The sequence below is a fragment of the Prionailurus bengalensis genome, chromosome B3 (genome assembly GCF_016509475.1).
Source record: "Prionailurus bengalensis isolate Pbe53 chromosome B3, Fcat_Pben_1.1_paternal_pri, whole genome shotgun sequence".
NCBI classification, from domain to species: Eukaryota; Metazoa; Chordata; class Mammalia; order Carnivora; family Felidae; genus Prionailurus; species Prionailurus bengalensis.
In genome coordinates this window covers 21416964-21436747 of record NC_057355.1, presented here as the reverse complement: position 1 = coordinate 21436747, position 19784 = coordinate 21416964, and positions in this window count along the sequence as shown.

The following is a 19784-nucleotide window of genomic DNA, read 5'->3' as shown; positions in this document are numbered from 1 at the left end:
AATCTTTCTCAGCAATGTTTGGTTTGTTAGTGTACATATCTTGCATATCTTTTATTTGATTTATCCCTAAATATTTAATGTTTTTGATGTTATGGTAGAGGTTTACTTCATTTCAATTTCTGATTTGTAACAGGGTAATGTTTGCCTCACAGAGTGTGTTGGTAACCATTATCTCCTCTTCCACTTTCTGGAAGAGTTCATGCTGACTAGGAATTATTTCTTCCTTAAATTTTGAAAGTATTCCTTAGTAAATCTATATGGTTCTGGAGCTTTCTTTGTGGAAAGGTTTTTAATTAAGATTCAGTATCTTTAATAGATAGAGGGTCATTTACATTATTTGTCTTTCTTCAGTGAGCTTTGGCAATTTATGTCTTTCAGGATTTTGTTTATTTCATCAAAGTTGTTGAATTTATTGAATAATATTGTTCATAATATTTCCTTATTATCATTTTAATATCTGTAGGACCTGTAATGATGTCACCTCTATCATCCTTGATATTTGTAAGATGTGTTTTCTGTCTTTGTTCCTCATCAGTCTAATGGTTTATCAATTTTATTGATCTTCTCAAAGAACCATCTTTAGATTTTATTGATTATATTCTTTTTCTGTTTTCTATTTCACTGATTTTCACTCAGATCTTTATTATTTCCTTGCCTCTTCTTACTTTGAGCTTAATTTGGTCTCCTTTTTCTAATTTCTTAATGTGGACACTGAATTCATTGATTTGACTTTTCTTTTCTATTATAGGCATTTTGTAAGGTACTGCTTTAGTTGTATCCCATGAGGGAAAATTATAAGCTATCTAGAAACAATGAAGAGTCAGACATTCCATGCCCAAACATATGGGACACAGTGAAAGATTTATGTAAAAGAAATATTATAAACTTAAATGCCTTAATACTTAAAGATGTTTAAAAATAAAGTATGTATTCTCCTTTAAAATGGATGAGGGGCGCCTGGGTGGCGCAGTTGGTTGAGCGTCCGACTTCAGCTAGGTCACGATCTCTTGGTCCGTGAGTTCGAGCCCCGCATCGGGCTCTGGGCTGATGGCTCAGAGCCTGGAGCCCGTTTCCGATTCTGTGTCTCCCTCTCTCTCTGCCCCTCCCCCGTTCATGCTCTGTCTCTCTCTGTCCCAAAAATAAATAAAACGTTGAAAAAAAAATTTTAAATGGATGAGAGAGAGGACATGATAAAAATCCAGGGAGAATTTTTTTTGGCCTAGCAAAGTATGAATTACCATAACTAAGAAGAAGTGGAAAACATTAATAGACCAATTTCAAATACAAGAGATTTAAATTGTGATTAAAATTTTACCATTGAAAAGTCACTAGGAACAGATGGGTTTATAACTGAATTTTATGTAAACTTTAAAGAACAGCTAATTAGCTGGAAAAGTCCAGGAGAAAGAAAATGATGTAAGGCTCTCCTAGCTCATTGTATAATATCCTATAACTTTAATTCAAAACCTAAGAACACTGACAAAGGAAAACTATAAATGCATGAATTCTAAATACAAGATTAACACATAAAATTCAGGAATATATCAAAGAAAAACCAGGTGCTCTGTCCCCCAAAGCATACTGTGAGACAGAGTTGTTAAAACTCTAGAGTGATCATTGAGGACTGAAATTCTTTTGTTTTATGATTTTATCTTTCTAGAAAACAGAAACCCAAATTCTCTTTATCGTTACTGGTTCCCTGATCTTCCTTTAGTGCATATTGTCAAAAATATGTGTCCCCAAATTAGAAATGGTCAGTTTGACCCTCCAACTTTATTAGTAGCATGTGCATTCACTGTGCAAAGTCAGCTCTCCTCCATGATCTGTTTCATACAGATGGGACACAGTGAAACGTTTATGTAAAATAAATATTATAAACTTAAATGCTTCTCTGTTAAATGGGCCATCTGGGAGGCAAACCTTTCTTATTCACTTAATGACCACAGATGTTCCCTTATTGTCTGTTCTTTTTTTCTTAGGCTTTCTGTTCCTGATTTTGTTTCTCAGAACTGATACAAACATGGTGTTTCTATGACCATGTGACATAAAACTGCACTATTTACTTAAGGAGTTGGTTTTTAAAAATGTATTTATTTCTTTTGAGAGATAGTGAGAGAGAGCAGAGAAAGAGGGAGAGAGAAAGAGAATCCCAAGCAGGCTCTGCACTAATAGTGCAGATCCTGATGCAGGGCTTGAGCTCACAATCTGTGAGATCATGACCTGAGCTGAAATCAAGAGTCAGATGCTTAACTGACTGAGCCAGCCAGATGCCCCACTTAATTAGATGTTTATTTTTTAAAACTAGCTGTTTATGTATGCATTCTGTCCATAACCTCTTGGGCCTGGCACCAGTGTCTCTTTCACCCCCTGACTGATTCCCTTGTTAGCAAGTTAATGAACATTGACCTGTGCTCAAGATCAATTTCTCTAAGAAAGTTTGTGGCAGAAGATGTGGTAAAAATGGATAAAAAATAATTAGACCACAAAATCCAGTCTGGATGCAACTCAGTCTCAGACTATGAATGACAGTTTTCTGTCTTACAAGTTTTATTTTATTTTATTTTTTTTCAACGTTTATTTATTTTTGGGACAGAGAGAGACAGAGCATGAACGGGGGAGGGGCAGAGAGAGAGGGAGACACAGAATCGGAAATAGGCTCCTGGCTCTGAGCCATCAGCCCAGAGCCTGACACGGGGCTCGAACTCACGGACTGCGAGATCGTGACCTGGCTGAAGTCGGACGCTTAACCGACTGCGCCACCCAGGCGCCCCTTACAAGTTTTAAAATTAAAAAAAAATTGTTAAACATTTTTAAGCACATAGTTTAAATCAAACACTTCTCAAGAGTTTTAATGAAAAACATAAGTCCTCCAATATTAACACACCATTATACCATTTCTCTCTCTCCAGACACAATCTCTTGAAAATATTTTAGCTGATTCTTTTAATATTTACCTTCATATCACTAAATAACATACTTTCATTACTATTTTGTAATTTTTCTTAACATTTTTTATGGAAGATTAAAAATTAATCTCTTAAATATCTCCCTTGGCACCTAGTGTGCTTTCACACATACATACCCCATTCTCTTCCCATGATGCAAACATAATAATTTTGGTTAGATTAGTATTAGGTAATTATATTATTACACTTCATTATTATGGTCATGTATGATTATGGCAGAGTTATGTAGTGTCTGGAATTTCCTTCCTTGCAGAATGCTTTCCTTTTTTCTTGAGTAAATGATTGAATTTTGTCTCTTTGCCTGATCAGTTATAAATGACCCAAACCCTTCAATTGCCTTCTCCTATATCAACATGTTGAAACAGCTTTAAAATGTTTCTTAAAGGGTGATGTAATTTTCATCTTATTTAATAGGCCTTTCCTAAAACTCTTTGACCTGCTCCAGTAAGGTTGAGTTGTCCTCTGCACTCAGCTGGAAGAAAGCCAAAATTCTTTCCTATCCCAGTACTAAACATTACTGGGACATGGCAAAATAACTTATTACTTACTTCAGGAAACACTTGCTCTAAGGAGTGAATCAACTAAAATACTTTACTTATCAGGACTCAAAACATACTCATCAAGGCTCTCCAAGAACCCTGCTTCATTGTGCCCAATGATCCAAAACCATCAGGTCATAAACATTATCCATCCAACCACTTTCGCATCTTGTGAGACCCTCCTGAAAATCACCAGCTTGGACCCTAAAACCTGATAAATATCTTTCACTGATTCCCCACTGTTGAGACATTACTAAGATCTGTCAACATGATTTTCTTCCCTACTGCAGTTGGCCTAATAGATTTAGTTATGTTTAATCAAAAGGATCTTCTGGTGGTAGTTTGGGAGGTCAACAGTCAACAGCTTTACTATGAGATTTTCATCATCATTTTCAGGGCTTCTTTTGGCTATCTTTTGTGATAGTCATACTTGAAAAATATGCTAAATCAGGGGTACCTGCCTGGCTCAGTTGGTAGAGCATATGACTTGTAATCTCAGGGTCTTGAGTTCAAGCCCCACATTGGGTGTGGGGCCTACAATACAAAATTTTTTTTAATTAAAAAAATTTAAATCAATTGGAAATTATTTGAGCTGCAAGTAAGAGAAAACCTAACTACAGTGGCTTAAATAAATAGAGTTAATTTTTCTTATGTAATTTGAGGTAGGCATTTGCAGGCTCCATATTGTCAGGGTCAACCATCTCTGATTCTTTCAACCTATCCTTCATGATTAGAAGATGTCTGTGTAGCCATTATATCTGCATTTAGAACAGGAAGACAGAAAAAGAGGACACATAAGCAATGTCTTTCTGTTTATCAGGAAAGCAGCTGCACACCCCCTGGAGCAGACCTCCTCTTTTGTCTCATTGACCACATCTGCATCCCATGTGTCCCCCTAGAAGGAAGAAAGTCTTGGAAAGGGAGAATTCAGCTATTCAGTCTCTATTATGGTGACTCATAGTGTATGTATTTCCTGAACATTGTTCTAAACCTTTATGTCTTACACACTTGTTTTCTCTTCCTAGAATACCCTTCATCCCAATTTCCTGCCCATAGGCATCTCCAACTGTCTTCAAGTATTTGCTCAAATTGTGTCTCTTCATGAAGCCTCTCCTGACTACTCATAGTTAGAATTCATTTCTCCTTCCAATGTGCTCACAGCTTACCTCATAAACAAAAGCACTTGGCACACTATGCTTACTGGTCTACCATGTCTTAGGAGTTTCCCTACTAAGCAGTTATGTGATTGCCAGTGTTTCACTATTACATATAATGCTGCAGAAAACATTTATAAATCTCCTTAGCGACATGTGTCTTTTCTAGACACTTAGAGAGGAATTGTTGGTCATAGTATTTCACATTAAAAACATTTTGGTGGGGAGGGCGGGGCGCCTGAGTGGCTCATTTGGTTAAGTGTCTGACCTCAGCTCAGGTCATGAATTCATGGTTCATGAGTTCAAGCCCCACATTGGGCTCTGCACAGAAAGTGTGGATCCTATTTGAGATTCTCTCTCTCCCTCCCTCTCTTTGCCCCTCCCCTTGTGCTCTCTTTCCCTCTCAAAATAAATAAATAAAAGTTTATTTATTTTGAGAGAGAGAGGGAGTGTGTGTGAGAGAGTGGGCGAGGGGTAGAGAGAGAAAGGGAGAGAAACCCAAGCAGGCTCTGCACTGTCAGCCCGCAGCCTGATGGGGGCTTTACCCCACAAATCCTGAGATCATGACCAGAGCTGAAATCAAGAGTTGGATGCTTAACTGACTGCGCCAGCCAGGCACACCTAATTTTTTTTTAATTGAGTATAATTGACACACAATGTTACATTATTTTTAGGTGTACAAGATACTGATTCAACTACTCTATGCATTATACTATGCTCACCACAAGTGTAGCTACCATCTATCACCATACAATGCTATTACAATATTGTTGACTATATTCCCTATGCTGTGCCTTTTATTCGTGTGACTTACTCCTCCCATGATGGGAAGCCTGTATCTCCCACTCCTCTTCACCCATTTTGTCCATTCCCACACCTTCATCCTCTCTGGCGATCATCAGTTTGTTCTCTGTATTTATAGGTCTGATTCTGCTTTTTGTTTGTTTGTTTTTTAGATTCTATTCATAAGTGGTACTTGTCTTGCTTGGTCTGACTTATTTCACTTAGCATAATGCCCTCTAGATCCATCCATGTTGTCTCAAATGGCACAATCTCATTCTTTTTTATGGCTGCATAGTAAATATATATTTTTCTTTTTCTTCTTTAAAGTTTATTTATTTTGAGAGAGAAAGAGAGAGAGGCAGAGAGAGGGGGAGAGAGGGAATCCCAAGAAGGCTCCACACTCAGCAGGGAGTCCCATGTGGGGCTCAATCCCACGACTGTGAGATCATGACCTGAGCCAAAGTCAAGAGTCAGGCACTCAACTGACTGAAACACCCAGGCACCCTTACACCACATTCTTCTTATCCATTTGTCTTTTGATGGATACTTAGGTTGCTTCCATGTCTTGGCTATTATAAATAATGTTGCAATAAACATAAGGGTGAACATATCATTTCAAATTAGTGTTTTCCTTTTCTTTGGATAAATACCCAATAGTGGAATTATTGGATCATATGGTATTTTTATTTTTAATTTTTTGAGGAACCTCCATACTGTAGCTGTACCATTTACATTCCCACCAAAAGTGCATGAGAGTTTCTTTTTCTCCAAGTCCTTGCCATGACTTGTTATTTCTTGCCATTTTGAAATCAGATATTCTAACTGCTGTAAGGTGATATCTCATTGTAGTTTTGATTTGCATTTCTCTGATGACTAGTAATGTTGAACATTTTTTGTGTGTGTCTATTGGCCATCTGTATGTCTTCTTTGGAAAAATGTCTATTCAGGTCCAGGTTTTCTGTCCCTTTTTAATTGGTTGTTTAGGTCTTTCTTTCTTTCTTTCTTTCTTCTTTTCTTTCTTTCTTCTTTTCTTTCTTTTTTTTCTTTTCTTTCTTTCTTCTTTTCTTTCTTCTTCTTCTTCTTCTTCTTCTTCTTCTTCTTCTTCTTCTTCGTTGTAGAAGTTCTTTATGTACTTTGGATATTAACCCCTTATCAGCTATATCATTGGCAAATAACTTTTCCCATTCAGTAGGTTTTATTTTTGTTTTGTTGGTAGTTTCCTTTACTGTACAAGGGCCTTTTATTTTGATGTAGTCCCAATAGTTTATTTTTGCTTTTGTTTTCTTTGTCTTAGTAGACATATCTAGAAAAACGTTTCTATGGCCAATGTCAGAGAAATTACTGCCTGTACTCTACTCTAGGAATTTTATGGTTTCATGTGTCACATTTAGGTCTTTCATTCAATTTGAGTTTATTTTTGTGTATGGTATTAGACAGTTGTCTACATTCTTTCTTTTACATGGAGCTGTGCAGTTTTCCCAGCACCATTTATTGAAGTCTTTTCTCCATTATATATTCTTGCCTCCTTTGTCATAATTTAATTGACCATGTAAATGTGGTTTATTTCTGGGGTCTCTGTTCTGTTCTATAGCTCTATGTGTCTATTTTTTGTGCCAGTACCATACAGTTTTCATTACTACAAATTTGTAGTATATATTGAAGTCTAGTATTGTGATACCTCCAGCTTTGTTCTTATTTCTCAGGATTGCTTTGTCTATTCAGTCTTTCTTTTATGTCCTTCATTTAAATTTTGTGTTCTATTATTTATATCACCATCTTTCTTTTTTAATTTTTTGATTAATTATAGATTAAGTATATGAGAACTTTTGAATTTTATATGTTTGGTATTGTATCTTATCACCTTGCTGAATTATTTTAATAGGTTAATAGTTTATTAGTTGGTTTTCCTAGGATTGCCAGGGAGGCAATCATACGGTCTGCAAATAATAATTGTTATTCAACTGCCTTTCTAATATTTATATATTAGGTATTTTTCTTGTCTGATCTTATCAGAGAGAATAGTTATACAATGTTACTTAGCAGTAGTGAAAAGAGGCATCATTGTATTATTTTTAAATTTAATGCTTTTATTATTTGTTTATTAAGCATGGTGCTTGCTGTAGATTTTTGGTAGATATATCAGTTAGGACTGCATTTAGCTGGATAAAAAAGAAACCTGATTCAATGACTTAAAGAAATATAGGTTTCATTTTTGTCACCTAAAATATGCAGAGGAAGGCAGGCCAAGTCTCTTTCCAACTTCCTGATATCATCTTTACTGTGTGGTTTTTGTTCTTATAGTCACAATATGGCTGCTATTCCTCCAAGCTTGGGTTGCTTTCCAGGTAGAAGGAGTGGCTAGATTAAAAGGCCAAGTCTATCTCCTTTTATCTGAAAAACATAGATTTTTCCAAAGTTTAAGGATTAGACTTCCATTTTCATCTTTTTTGGCTGCAACTAGGCTATGTCACAATCCTCAACTGCAAGCAGTAAGTATTTATAACTGGGCATGTTGCCACCTCTTCCATTAATAAGAAGGGGATAACAAGTAAGCAACAAGTAGTGTCTTTCATGTTGTCCTCACCAGGTTATAAATTTCACTTATTCTTATTGGATTAACACATGTGAAATCCTACTTGATATTATTTAAGAGGGGCATCAACTGAATAGCTCATGTTGTTTTCATCTTTTATTATAATTTTAGATTATCCTTAAATATATGGAATAAAATCTATTCTGTCATCTTATAGTACTTTTACTTTTAATAAACATTTTATTGAAATAAAATGAAAGAAACATGCGTAAATCATAAGTTTACACTTTGAGGAACTTGACAAAGTGAACTTGCCTTGTAACCATTATCCAAATTTCAAAAAAGAACTGTATATAAACACCCAGCAGTCCCTCTCATATTCTCTTTAAAATTTTTTTAAAGTTTATTTATTTATTTTGAGAGAGAGAGAGAGAGCGAGCTCAAGTGGGGGCAGAGCAGAGAGAGAAAGAGAATCCCAAGCAGTGTCTGCATTGTCAGCATGAAGCCTGATGCAGGGCTTGAACTCACAAACCACAAATACATGACCAAAGCTGAAATCAAGAGTCAGACACTCGACTGAACCACCCCGGCACCCCCTTCCCATATTCTCTCCCAATCCTTTTCCTCTTTCTCCATGGCAGAGGTAACCAATACCTTAGTTTCTGATATGGATAGACTTCCTAATTTTGAACATTATATGACTAAAATTATACGAGATGTATTAGTTTGGGTCTGGCTTCTTTTGGTCATAAATATGTTCATGGGTTTTACCTATATTGTATGAAGCTATAGTTTGTTTCTTTTCATGGCTTCATTGCTTTCACTGTATACATATATCAAAATTTATTTCTGCATGCTTTGCATGTTCAATGTGTACCACAGATTTTAATTAGATCAAGTTTGCTAAGTGTGTTGCTCAAAGATTCTATTACTGATATTTTTGTCAGTTTTATCAAGTACTGAGAGAGATATATTAAAATTCCCCGCAATGATTGTTAATTTATTTCTTTTAGGTTTGTGAATGTTTGCTCTCTGTGTTTTAAGGCCATGTAATTAAGTATAAACAAATTTAGAATTCCTGTTTCTTACTAGTGGCTTCTGTTTTATCATTATGAAATACCCTCTTTATCTCAAATACTGCTCTTTCATTAATGACTATTTTGATAATTTAGCTACACCTGTTTTCATTAGTTAGTCTTTGCTTGGTCAGTCCAGTTTTTCTGTATCTGCATTTTAAAATAGGCTTTGTTTTTTTTTTTAAGTTTATTTATTTATTTTTTAGAGAGAGAGAGAGAGCACACACGGAGAAGAGGCAGAGAGAGAAGAAAGAGGGAATCCTAAGCAAGCTCTGCACTGTCAGCACAGAGCTCAATGTGGGGCTTGATCTCATGAACCATGAAATCATGACTGAGCTGAAATCAAGAGTTGGATGCTTAACTGACTGAGTCACCCAGGTACCCCAATATCTGCATTTTTTTTTAATACATGTCTTTCATAGGCAAGAAATAACTAAATTTGCTTTTTTTTTTCTTGAAGTCCAATCTGACAATAATTTTTTAATTTGGAATATTAAATATATATATTCAGATATATATCACATTTATTATTAAATTATCATTTATATATGATATGTGATATATTTATTCATATGTATTCCTATACTGTGACTGAAGATTAGAGATGTCTACTTTAGTTGAAATAGATTTCATACATCTGTTTCATAATGTTTTAACTTTTCAGAGTGATTTATAATAGGAGAAGGAGGCACATAAATCTTAACTCTGTCCTCTTAAAACCAGCAATATGCCTTTTATGTATTATGATTTTGAAAAGTAACTCTGCAGCCGTGATCTCTTCTCTTTTTGGCCCTAATGTTGATTTTTCTTATCACACTTGTGAAAGGTTTTGTTTTATTGTTTCTTTAAAGTAACTAGTATTAATAAACTCTTTTCAAATTACCCAGTTTGAGTGGGTCATCAAGCTCCTGTCAAATATATAATAATTATATAAATGAATTCTATTGTTAAATTATTTTTGAAGACATTCAGTATGGGAGTCTGTGTCTTGTAATAGGTGAATTTAACTCACTTATATTTATTGTGATTAAAGAAATATTTGGACTCTTTTCTGATATCTTATTTTGTGTTTTTTATTTATTATGCCTTATCTATGTTTCTCTTTTTTAAAATTCTCTTTTCTTGCTCATAGCAGAAAATTGTCATGCTTTTGGGGGCTACTCAACCTCTTCATAAATTTCTAAGTTTGGAGGAATTTCTTATCTTTTGAGCTTATGTCTCCCCAAGGCAGGAACCAGAAACTGACATCTCAGCCTCCATAGCATCCAGGGTGCAAACATGCCATTAGTGAGGCTCCATAAGATTTTATTCAAGAGAGAAAGAATAAGAAGTAAGTATTATGCAGAATCCATTCTGGCCTCAGTAGTGGTAGACATCTAGCTTTCCAGGGCTGCAGTGGTAGTAGCATGAACTATGGAGAGACAACTTACCTGTGACTCGTAGAGGTGTCAATAGGAACAGCAGGAATTCACCTGTAGTGTCCTGCAGTGTAATCTGAGCACCATTTCTACCATCTAGCTCCTGCCAAGAGTCTTTGGCCCACCTGCAGATTCATTAATTTAATTTCATTTAATAGGTTCCTTTTCTACTTCAAGTAGCCAAGAGAGGTTCTTTTGTTCCTGCCCAATGAATTTTACTCCCAGCCTGTTGTTCAAAAGCACTCTCCCAATTCCACCAAATCAAAATTCACTTAAATTTACTAAAGTGTTTTACTGACTTATATGCTCATTAATGTTTCTGGAATTTTATTACTTCCTCCTGGGTTCACTTTTCTTCATGCATTATCCTTTAGTAGCTTTTTGTGCAAAGATACCTGGGTAGAAATTTTTCTAAATGTGCCTGAAAGTTTGTTTCATTCTCACTCTTGAAAGATAATTTTCCTAGGTATGGTACTCTGGGCTCCAAGTTATGCCAGTATTTTCCCTCAGCATTTTGAAACTCTTATTCATCATCTTTGTGCTTCAAAGTTTGCTAATAAGAAATCTGATTAGTCCAATTTTTATTTCTCTGTAACTAGCTTATAATCTATTTTTTTCTCTCTAGAAGCTTATCTCTTTTTTCATTATCCTTGATGTGTTGAAGTTTCATGGTGTGTGTGTGTGTGTGTGTGTGTGTGTGTGCATGCACGTGGCCACACATTCACATGATTCTTTGCAAGTTCTGTTCAGCACCTTGTTTCCCCAGCCCCTGTATTGAATTGTTAATTTTAGTAATTGCTTTTTTTTTTATTTTGAAAGATCAAAATTGGTTCTAGTATGACTTCTTCCTTTGTTTCTCTAAGGTATATGTATTTTAAAGATTTTTTTTTTCAGATGCTCTACTATCACTATACCCTTGGTTCTTCCATCAATTGTATTGTTTTGCATTTATAGTATAAAACTTCCTTGGGTATTTGTTAATATTTGGTTCTGCACTTATCTTCTAGGAGAAAACTCTCCCCAGTGTGTTCTGAGTTGTGAACTGCTCCTTGTAGGCAGCCAGCTGGAGGCATCTCTGCACACCCAGTATCAGTCTTGGCCTCCAGGCTACATACAGATGGCTACAGCCTCTCTTATTTCCCATATGCATTTTCCTCTCTCTCTCTCTCTCTTTTTTTTTAAAGAAAAGCTTTACCATTTCAAATCCAAGGAAGTTCCCTTTCTTGACTTCAGTCTTAGCTATGAATTTATTATTCTGCTTTTACATGTATTTTCTACCACATCTAAAGATGTTATGTAGAAGGAAGAAATTTTAGCATGTGGTCAAGCTGCTGTCTTGATAGTAGATGTTTATATCTAGCCAAATCTGGCACCAGACTGGAGTGGCAGAGCAATATCTGGGCCTCATCAGGGGTCCTCTGTCTCCTGCTGGCAATGGTGTACGGTCTTCTCTTGTGCCTACTCAGCGCTCCTGCTGGTGTTGGCTGAAGTGTCTGTGATTCCCTTTTGGGCTGGGGATTTCTGGTCAGGTTCCACATCTCAGCTCAATTTGTCATGGGTCAGGGCACCAAGTGGGGTGTGGACCATCTACATCCAACAAGCCTCCAGGCCTCATGGCGAAGCATTTGGCTGTTCTCCAGGGAGTTCTGTGAGGCTGATGCTTCAGTTCCCACTGCTCAGGTAGCACTTCAACTGTTTTTACTGTTCCACATTGGGACCTGGTAACTCTCTCAGCTTGTGGTCCCCAAACTTCACTGTGCATCAGAATCACCCCAAGGGTGTTAAAAATATAGATTTCTGGGCCCTACACATGAGAGCTTCTGATTTTGTAGGTCTGGGGCGAAACCTGAGAATTTTCATTTCTAACTAAGTGCCAATGATGCTAATCCTTCTGGTTAAGAGACCATAATTTGAAAATCACTGTCCTGGACAGAGGAGCAGGAACTGTTCTTTCTTTCTTATCCCCAGACCTTAGCTTCAGAAGTAGAAGAGCCAGGAATTTGACTGACATAGTCTCTGATTTTGGTGGCTTGGGGACAATATTTACAGGTAGGAGCCGGAGCTGGAAGGTTAGGAGAAGGGTGGTAAAAAAATAACATGGATTATCACAGTATCATCTGTCCAGTTTAGTTGGTATTTTAAGGTGATAGTCTTTTTTTTTCCCTCCAAGAAGATATATACATATGTCACTGTAAACAATACTTTCTTTTTTTTTTTTTTTTGGTAGTTACTTCCTCCTCCACCTGGAATGACAGACTCTAGGAACTGAATGGGATCTAGCACAGCCACCAGGAGAACATTAATGTTATACACTCTGAATCAGAAGGCTCCTGGGAAGTGAAAAGTTGAAGAGCTTCAGATGCCTCAAGTGGCTTCACAGGCCACAGGCGGGAGAAAACCAATTTCAGGGAAGCCTGTTCACCTGCATCATTTGCTTAAGTTTATATTTGAGCCGCCACGTCCTGCTCTGAACACAGCTCCAGGCGACTCCCAGCCTCCGCCACTTTCTCCCGCACCCGATTCCCCAGCACATTGCAGAAGACCAGGGAAAGAATTAACATTTTATAGATGGACTGACATACCTCTTTGCACATGTGATTTACTAGCTTGGTATTTTAAATCCAAGATACGTGTTGCTGTTTAAAACTCCACTAAGGTGTAGGAGTAGTGCACAGCATTCAATAAAGGCAAGAAGCTAGTGGTTCTCATAGCAACAGTGGAAAACATATTCCATCTTCCCCAACAAACCTGGCCCTCCTTCAGCATTGCCTGTCTCAGGGAAGGGTACCATCTTTGTTCAAGTTGCACAAGCCAGAGACTGAAAATAAATCCTGGCACAGCCTCTCCCCAACCAATGGCTCCCAAAGTGCGCATGCGCGCCTGCACACACACAGCGCTCACAATGTCCTCTTTATTTAGTCTTTGAAAGACCCCAGGGTCCATCTGCTGCAGTCCCTCCTCCTTTGTCTGGGCTCCTTGCATCAGCTCTGGTCCCCATAGTCTTTCTACACTCTGGCAGCAAGAGTGTTTTTTGTTTGATTCTATTATTATCATTAATGATATTTATTGTTACTATTATTTACAAAACACCCTTAATCATTCAGCAGCTATTAAACATGTCAAAGAGGTCAACTTCACACATAATACAGAAAGGATAACTTCAGGCCTCACTAAGGTACCATTTCCTACTGATCAGATGGGCAAAGATGAAAACGTTTGATAACACTGTCGACAATCGTGGGGAAGCAGAAACTCTTACTGTTGCTGATGGCCGTGTACATTAGGAAGCTTCTATCCAGCTGTACCACGGCCATGGTACTTTGGCAATATTTATCAAAGTTATGCTTTTGCATAGTTTTGGATACATTTTTACAAATTTATCCTATAGGGAAAAATGTTGTATGGTGATGATTATTTGTTGCACCATTGTTTGTAATAGCAAATGATTGGAAACTAGCAAAGGGTTTATCAATAGGGGACAGGCTAAGGGGTTACACTCATATAATGGAATTCTATATGGCTATGAAAAACAATGAGGCAACTCCCCATGTATAGTCATAGAATGTTCCTTTTAATTTTTTAAGTTTATTTATCTTGAGACAGAGAGAGAGAGTGTGTGTGTTGTGTGTGCAGGTGGGGAAGGGACAGAAAGAGACAGAGAATCACAAGAAGGCTCTAAGCTGTCAGTGCAGAGCCTGGGCTCAATCCCATGAACCATGAGATGGCAACCTGAGCTCAAATCAAGAGTCTGATGCTTAACCAACTGAACCACCCAAATGCCCCTGTGTCTAACTTTTGACTCCCCAAAAACTTAATTGCTAGTAGCCTACTGTTGACCAGAAGCCTCACCAATAATGCAAATAGTTGATTAACACATATTTTGTATGTTGTATGTATTATATACTGTATTCTGACAATAGAGTAAGCTAGAGAAAAAGTGTTATTGAGAAAATCATAAGAGAAAATACATTTACAGTAGTGTACTAGAAAAATCCACACATAAGTGAATACACTCGGGGCGCCTGGGTGGCTCAGTCGGTTAAGCATCCGACTTCAGCTCAGGTCATGATCTCATAGTTCGTGAGTTTGAGTCCCGTGTAGGTCTCTGGGCTGACAGCTCAGAGCCTGGAGCCCTCTTCAGATTCTGTGTCTCCCTCTGTCTGTCCCTCCACTGCTTGCACTCTGTCTCTGGCATTGTCTCAAAAATAAACATTAAAAAAATTTTAAAAAAATAAGTGGATACACTCAATTCAAACCCATGTTGTACAAGAGTTAACTGTATATTTGTTTGTATGTGCATAAAATCTTTCTAGAAGAGTACACTAGAAGTATCCAGAAGATACTAGTATTCTAGAAGAGTACCAGTATTCTAGAAGAGTTTTAGAAGTATCCAGAAATGGATAACATTAAGTAAGCCATGGCAAAGGAGATGAGTGCCTGTAGGGAGAGATTTTTCCTTCTGTCCCCTATCATTACTTTGGAATTTTAAACCGTGTTAACAATGTTGTTACCCACTCCAAAAAGTGCATAGAAATTTATAAAATGTATCATGTCAGTGCTTAAAACAGGCCTGGCACATGGTAGCTCCCCAGTATTTGCTAAATGATGGAAATATGCCAGCCCCTTAAGGAATATGCTCTGTATCAATGATCTTTTGTTATGTAACAAATTACCCCAAAACTTGCTGGCATAAAACAACCAACATTTATTATTCCCTGGTTTCTGTAAATCAAGAATCTGGGCATGGCTTAGCTGGGTGACCCTGGTCGCTGTCTCTTGTGAAGCTATGGTTGAGCTACAGTTACCTGAAGGCTTAGCTGGAGCTGGGGAATCTGCTTGCAGGCTCATGTATGTGTATGTTGACAATGACCACACCACATGGGTCACCCATAAGCTGCCTGAGTGTCCTCACAACATCGCAGCTGGTAAACCAAGAGAGAGAGAAAAAGAGAAAGCATCCAAAATAGAAGCCCCAGTCTTTTTATAATTTAGTCCCAGAAGTGATCTCCCATCACTTCTGTGTTCTGTTCATTAGAAACAAGCCAATGAGTCAAGCCCACACTCAAAGGGAGAGGAATCTTAAGGGCATGAATCTCAGGAGGTGTGGATCATTGAGCCTGTCTAAAAGGCCATATATCACATGTTCCGATGGTTTTACTTGTTCTTGATTAAGACAAAGACTTTGATAAGGCCTAGTAAGCCTGGCCTGCCATCTGCATGCCGCCCCTCCCGCCGCCCCCAAACCCCTTCAGTCTCCTATACATAAACCTTTCTTAAATTCCTCAAACATGCTGTGCTCCTGCCAGTCCTGAGGCCTTCGCACATGCTGTTTTCACTAACTGAAATGTTGACTCAAATATAAGGGGAAAACACTACCCTCTCCCACTATGAGCTTTTGTAGGACCATGTGCCCATCCTTTCCTCTGTTTAATTTACCTTCCCCTTTGTGTCTGTTGGATTAATGCCTGTCTCTCTCAGAAAGCTCTGGAAGGGCAGAGAGTGTGTCTGGTTTTGTTTCAATGGTTTCACCAAGGCCTACACCTAAATTACATGGTAACTACTCAATAAATATTAGGTGAATGAATTAAGTCTTTTCCTTGAATTGGTCAGGGTCCTAGTAGGAAATAGATGGTATCTTCATAAGAAATAAATGAGGAGAGTTTAGGGAAAGAACTGTCTCAAAGGTGGGGCAGGGTTAAGAGAAATCAACAATCTAGTACTCTGGGGCTGGCAACACTGGGGAGCCGTTAGTACCCCAGGAGCAAGTTGAGGGAGCAATTATGGCACTCTAGTGAGACATGCAGTTGTGGGAAAGGGTTGTGAGGTAGGAGCTGTAGTCTTTGCTAGAAGAACATGGCCAGTTCATGGTGCTCTGGAAGGAAGAGAGCTGGGGGAAATCCACCAACATCACCCTTTTTACTCCCTCCAATTTCCTGCCAGTATCTCCCATCAGAGGTAAGCCCAACTGGAAGCTAGAGGGCCAGGGACCCCATGGACACAGTTTACAGAGGTCAGCTTCCTAGGCACAGAGCAGGGCAGGAAGGGTACAGAGTGAGTCTGGAGGGGCAGGCAAGGAGATATCCCTTGCAGCCCTCTGTTTTACCCTCCTGTTCTTTGCCTGGATGAAGATGTCTCATTGGCCACAATATTATTGTAGGATCATGTCAGCTCAGGCAAATTCTCAGTTGGAACCTAAAACGTTAACCAGTTTGTTCATTTGGGGAAGTGGGAGCAGGGGAGGGGAAAAGAAACAGCCAGTTAACTTAAAGCATACCAGGTGCCAGGCACTCTGTTTTGCTCCAGTCTAGATGTACATCTGGAAAATTTCCAAACCCCTTCTAGAATAGCAGCAGTGGTTGGAGTCATTGCCAGATTAAGTTTTATGACAATCCATTGTCATTTTCCAAGATCCATATGCCATCTACACAGACAAAAAGGCAAATCAAATGGGGCTGTGAGAGACATCTGCCCCCCCACCAACCCTTCCAGTCTCTGATTATGACTGTGATATTTTCAGCTTCCCAGGATGCAGTGCTGCTTCTGGTTTGCTATCCCAGGAGGGAAGAGCAGTTCCTTACCATTTCTTCCTACAATGGCCCTCATCCCATGGGTCAGGGGAGCTGATCTGGGGACTCTGCAATGTCTCTTCTAATGATACATTCTGGAAGTGGGAAAATAACTACATGGTAGGTCTGCAGGTTGTTAGGCCCATTATGAGTCAGATTTGGGCCCAAGCTCCATTTACTCAAGCCCCCACAAGCCCCTACTTTGACTGGTAGAGTGTGTGGCATTCTGATTTCTGAAAAACTTTCATAGCAGTACCTAAGAATTAATGTCACTTTGGGGCCAATGTCCAGAAATCTCCAAAAGGTCTTGGCCATTTCCAATTTTCCACCCTATACATGACCATAAGTCCCAACAGGGAAGAATTAGAGGAAGATTTACAGCCCATATTTGTGGCAATTGCAGGGTCTTTTCTCAGAATGCTCGGTCTCCCCTTTAATCAAAGGCCTCTGGGTCTGGGAACTGGCTTCAGTCTGAAAATGTGGCTGCTATTAATTTCATTCTCAAGGGTCCATTAGCCATTGCCAAAGGTCATGTGGGTCGAAGCATTCTGCTGACTTCTGTCTTACTGCTCATTACAACAAATATACTCCCTTGTCTTTGGTTGTTAAGCACGTGCCACCTGGCTTCGGCTGTTGTGCAGTCCCACCAACACAAAGGAGAACAGTAGTGACATTTCCCACCATCAGACCTGGTCTACAGGAGACCAAGCCCAGAGTCTTTAAGCCAGAGAAGGCTAGTATCCTTAGACACAGTAGAGCAGGCCATTTCCACTAGTTGGACACAGACTCAGATTCAGACAGACTCATGGTTCAAGATTCTCACCTTCATCTGAGTCTCCTAACATGTTGCATTCCAAACCTCAAGGCCATGTTCCTTTCCATGTTCGCTTAGATATCTGTCAAGTCTTTGAATTCAACCGACATTGTAATTCTGCAATATTCACAGTTAGGCAAAGTTAACCCTATGGCTATAACACAGAGGATGACAGAACTTCTCTGGTTTCCTGACTGTGATTTGAGCTCTAAGTTTAAACTCCAAATTTGTCATTGTCTTTCTGTAGGATCTCTGGTATAGTTAGAAAACCCAGCCAGTTCCATAGCCCTTGAAGTCACCATTACTGTATGTAAGGGTGGCAGTTACTTAGTCCCCCAGGGCTCTGGCTTTAGTAAGGACTTCACCCAAAGCAACCACGGGCAATAATTTGACGAATTGTAATGCCCAGCATGGCATGGATTACCAGCACCATGTTTCCCACTGTCAAGGAGCTGTGCTCCTTCCCACTGTGCTCAAGCCTTGGAACATGACCAGACCAATTCCAGAATCTGTCTTAGAGGGTCTGTTTCTAGGGAACATGACAAGTGTTGCCACTGTGTTTGTCAGGGTCTAGGCTTGGAAACAAAACCCACTCTGGCTATTTTAAAAGAGAGATTTTAACATATAGAATTGCTTAAACAGGTATTGGAGGACTCAGCCAACTCAGCTGACTATTATGTCACTTGAAGCTACTATTGCCAAATCTCAGATGAGTGCATCAATGCCAGCACATCCTGCATGGCCAAACCTCCTGATCCATCTTTCTCAGTCTGAGCATCCATGCCCAAGGAGGCCACCCTGCTGTCTGCTCCCAGTCAGGCCTTTATTATCAGTGTGCCAGTGACAGGGCTCAAGCCAGTTTGCTATTGTTACATTCCAGGCCTCAGGTCACATTCCAGGTCAGTGTGTGGCACAGGAGTATTTTTTTTAATGTTTTATTTTATTTTTGAGAGAGATAGAGACAGAGAGTGAGCAGGGGACGTACAGAGAGAGAGAGAGAGAGAGAGAGAGAGAGAGACAGAATCTGAAGCAGGGCTCCAGGCTCCAAGCTGTTGGCACAGAGCCCGATGCAGGGCTTGAACCCATGAACTGTAAGATCATGACCTGAGCCAAAGTCGGATGCTTAACCAATTGAGCCACCCAGGTGCCCCACAGGAGTATTTTTAACACATACGATTAATGATGAAATAAATTCTTATAACTACTTTCTAAAGAAGAAACGACGATCCCATTTTGCATTTGAGGAATCCCAGCCCTACCTGGAACCCCATGAACCTGAAGTTTCAGGTGGAGGTTAAAAAAATGTCAAGAAGGCAACAAGCCATCATAGATGGACATGTGCATTTTACAGCAATGATGATTAAAATAATTGACCAACCTGAATTGACTCTTTTTATATGCTCGGCTCTGGGTTAAGAGACATGTGCCACCTAATTCAACTCTTACAACAAACCTCTAAGGCAGGTAATGATATTCCCCCCATTCTACAGCTGAGAAAACTGAGGCTGTGTAGAGGAGGACCACTTACCTGGGGTCATAGCCCAGAATTTTGGCTTGACTGTCTGGTTGCTTCATCATGATGCACACTGCTTCCTTTGAACAGACATTTCTAAGCAGCTGTGTGCCGTGGTAGGCAGAACAATAGCCCCCCAAAGATGCCCACATCCTAATCTCTGAAACCTGTGAATAATTACCCTCCAGGAAAAAGAGAGTTTGCAGATGTTGTTAAGGACCCTGAGATGGGGAGATTATCTGGGTGGGCAGAATCTAATCACTTCAGTCCTTGAAGACAGAGAACCTCTCCCACCTGTGGTCAGAGAGAGACATGCAAAGACAGAAGCAAGGCCAGAGAAATACAATTTTCTTGGCTGTGAAGATGGAGGAAGGATGTGATGAGTCAAGGTGTGTGAGTGGTCTCTAGAAGCTGCAAGAAGC